This window comes from Hemiscyllium ocellatum, chromosome 10, assembly GCF_020745735.1.
Source record: "Hemiscyllium ocellatum isolate sHemOce1 chromosome 10, sHemOce1.pat.X.cur, whole genome shotgun sequence".
Taxonomy (NCBI): Eukaryota; Metazoa; Chordata; class Chondrichthyes; order Orectolobiformes; family Hemiscylliidae; genus Hemiscyllium; species Hemiscyllium ocellatum.
Genome location: NC_083410.1, coordinates 49,136,546 through 49,140,910, shown reverse-complemented (window position 1 = coordinate 49,140,910; position 4,365 = coordinate 49,136,546).

The window sequence follows — 4,365 nt, the reverse complement described above, 5'->3', positions numbered from 1 at the left end:
GAAATCCTAGAGGATTAGTCCTTTCTCTAAGATGTCTGCTTTTCAAAATTCAAGAATCATTTCAAGTCTTCTAGAACATCTGTCCTGTGTTTTAGACTGGCCAGATTTCTCATACTTGTATTCATCAAGTCCTTGTATAGTATCACCTCTTTCCAGACCACTAGGACTGTAGGCTTCATGCTTTTAATGTAGAGCAGGCACAAAAATTTTCTGCTCCCATCACACAGGAGGTAGATATACGTACAAATGCGGACAACTTTAGAAAATTTACCTTTAGAAAATTTTGATCAGGAAAGTCACAAGAATGGATGATGGATGAAGTAAAAATTTCACATTCATACAAGTATACCGTGGCTTCAATGCAGCAACAGAAAAAGACATACTCCTTATCATGAACATTTTTTGGAAAGCTGTGGGAAACTTGTTCATGATGTTATGATAAACATTCAATAAGTTACACAGTAACAGGGTAATTTGCTGAGGTGAGGACACAGAAAATCTAGCCTGTGGTCTCAGGGATCCCCCTCCTTCCCCTACTCTCTGCACTTTCTTTAATGTCTTCACAGCTTCCGTAAAGTGTGGTTCCAAGTTTATTCCAGTTGAGGCTGAACCAACGTGTTATACAGGTTTATTGTAATTTCCTTGCTTTTGTACTCTTTGGCCCTTTTTATAAAGCCCAGGATTCATGTGCTTTGTAAACTGCTGTCTAAACCTGCTCCATTTTCTTAAATAATTTATGCATTTATACACGCAATTCCCTCTGGCCCTGCACCTTCTTTAAAATTGTAGCTTTTACTTTATGTTGTTTTTTACACAAGCTTCTTCAGATATCACAAACTGTCCATAGATAGATTCACACTTGCTCTGATGGTGTGAAACATGAATTCCACATATCTCCTGGAAAGTGAAGTCTGTATTGGAGGAATCCCCAGTCAGCAAAAAAAAATCAAGACTACAGCGGCATAATTAAAGTCAGACAAAGCTCTTGGAATAGATGGCATTCCAAAAACAAGGATGTAAACCCTGGATATATTTACAGCTCTGTTAACAGCAAGTTGGAGGAAAGTGGAATTGCCTCAGAACCTTGGAGATGTAGTGATTGTCTCCCCCTTCAAAGCCAAGTGAAACAAAAGTGATTGTTGAAACTACATAGGCATCACCTTACTCTCCTTTTCAGGTAACTGATCGATGAGGAATTGCTAAGCATTAACCCACTACATTATCCAATATCTTTTAGCAGGCTGGTTCACATAGTAATGCGTTGATAAATCTTCAATCGTGAAAATAGTAAGTAGCTATATTTGGGTAACATCACCCAACAGTACTTTTAGAAGAATTGTTGGCTTGTAATGAATCTAAACTTGCACGTCAGATCAAAGGTGCACAAACAATGGTGACATGCTTTGTATGGTTGTTAATATCTCATTTAATGAAAAATGACCCTGCCACTTTGAATGCTTTGGCTTTAGCATGTATCTTCTACATTATGAAGTAAAAGATATTCTATCCAATAATATTAGCAGTTTACCATAAGTAATTGTCTCTTAATGAACATTTAATGAATATGATGTCTCCACAAAGTAACATAAACCTTCAAAATGCATAATAAATGTGACTTTAAAGTGCTGATAAAGTGAGGATAAGGAATTCTACAGCTATTTAAGTGAGATCAATAAGAGTGGTCTTTTTAGACACACATTTGATTGACAACCTATGGAGAACTGAAGAATACAAATAATACTCAACAATATAGGATTCTCAGTTGCATTTCTGTAAAGCGCCTTCCAACAGATGGTAATTAAAAATTTGGTTTTTTTAGAGTACTTCTGAAATTCTGTCCCAACAACAAAACTATGTGAATATTCTAAAACAACCATATATATTTCTACATATGGAACTTCTTAGAACTGTTTGCACTGGGAATATTGAGACATTTACAGACATTAATATTTTAAAGGGATTTGTGAAAGCAGAGAAAACAAAATCAAGACAAAATCATTTGGAAGAAATGTTTGAGAAAATCTCAATGTTTTGGCGAAATGTCTATGCTCAAATGGGAGACTAGCAAACTTATGAAACAGATCAAAAGAAAGTCAGAAGAATAGTTGGCCATTACTCAGAGAAGCTCACCTGTGTGTTATAATTGTTTGAAAATTGTGGTGAAAACCAAATTATTTTTGAGGGGCAATACAAAGACTGCAAAAGGGGAGCAGGACGGGAATTATGTGTGTGCAGCTGCTCATCTCAAAAAGCATTCAACACTGAACTCTTAACTGAAACATTTGAAAGGTGGGGGTGGGAGTTACTAGTGTTGCGAAATCTTCTAACTTATATTCCACAAAAAAAGTTCTAAATATGTGTTTGTTTCCCATTTTGCTATTATACTTAAAGTTGTGACAAAGTTCATTTGATGTCTGCCTCAAAGGATTTCTATAGCTTTGCGACAGTAATTTAATGGACGCAAGGTGCACTCAACACTCAAGTTGTCTCTATAGTTGGGGATTGTGGTTTATCCTGATTAGAAAACCAACAATGAACTTCTCCTGCCTTATGTGCAACTGACTGACAATCAACCAAGATCTTACCATTCAATAATCAGAACACAAATATAAAACTTAAATTGTAAATATTCAAAAGTCATTAAAATTACAATTTAGGCTACTGTGTCAAACAGACTTGAACAGGAAACCGTTTCCTCGTAGGAAGCACCAATGTTAGTACCTATGAGCCTTGTGTTGTTGCCTCTAATGTTCTCTCTATACCTGTCTATGTAAATTTAAACCTCTACTTATAACTACGATATTTAATGTCCACTTTATACCAGGAAATTTGGAACTGCTATTAAGTAAGGGAAACGTTGTACAAAATGTGCATCAATAAACACGTCACTAAAAGATCAGAATAGTCGATTACATATTGAACTGCTAACAAACGTTTGAAGAAGTGAATGTACAATAATCCCGAAAGATGAACGTTTCGACTTCCGTTTTTTTTTCAAGCATTTCTTACGTAGCTCCAAGACGTGAGTGACTAATTTCACCAATATCGGGTAAATTCCTCAAAATCTGACATTCGACGAGGCATAATTAAACATTACTTACGTTTGTAAAGGAACCCAGGTCATCAAATTCCCTTTTCAAACTTTGTTGACCAGGACAGAAGAGTTGTGATCTCTCTCAGTCTGGTGAATTTATGTGGGACTCAGATCTATTCAATGAATAAACGCGCTATAAAGAGCAGTGATTGAGGGGATAACGCTGTGGAATCAAATTCCACCATTCGTAGTCATAAAAAACAAGTCAATTCAATGATCACATAATACATAACAGACCATCAGATGCCAGCAATATATAGTCAGTCATCAGTTTTAAAATGCGTTTGCATGTTTTTAAGGTATGAATAAGCGGATAGGGAGGTTCGAATCAGTGTAAAGGTCAAAATCAGCGATACTCAGTGATCATGGTAATTACGGAGTTTCTGAAGTCTAATTTTCTCCAAGAAATACCTAGAAACAGTTCTGCGTTGATGCTCTTTTAAATTAATTTTATTTTGGAGTACTAATTATATACTGAATTCGTACTGAGTTTTATATTGGAATACTTGTTATTTCAGGTTGGCAGTTTGAAAAATAATCGAAACGACTTTTTGAGATCCTTTGATCAAAGCCTTTTTTTGTGTAATCAACAATCTGTACTATCTGGGCGTTATACTGTAATATAAGGATTTGCTGAAGTAATGTTATAATGATTGCTACATTCTGTTGGGCAGATTTTGTATTTGTTCCACAATTTCAGTTACAGGTCGTAACTTCTGGAGAATTAATATCCCGGTTAGATATCCGGGACTTTTAGGATCGTAACCTAACTTAATTATTTTTGAGTCGGTTTGTCCCAATTTGCCAGAGCTTTCAATTCTAGGAAATGGAAAAAAAAAGCTGCGTGCCTTGAATTCCTATTTCTGAAGTGGCTTGTCAGGTTTCGATTTGCCCCGCTTCATAAAACACAAGAAATGATACATTAGAAAATGTATCTGTGTCAAAGAAAAGCCGCGCAGTCAGCACGAAGGAGTCTATAATTGTTCACAAAATGAGATACATATTTTCGAAAACAACAGAGTCCTGGAAATCTCTTGTCTGTTTTAAATAAGCAGCCTAATGCTCAATGTTCAGCTCGTTTCCCCATCAGATGCCTGCTATCTACGGTCATTTCGCTGCCCGGGGCCACATTTCTTCATTACTATGCCATCGCTGACTTTAATCAAACTGATGTGATCCTCTTATGGTGCGGGCAGCTCAGTTTCCTTGGATTGGGGTTGGTTGCATCACCAACGAGAAAGCTTCCCTTCTCTATAAATAGAATGACGTCA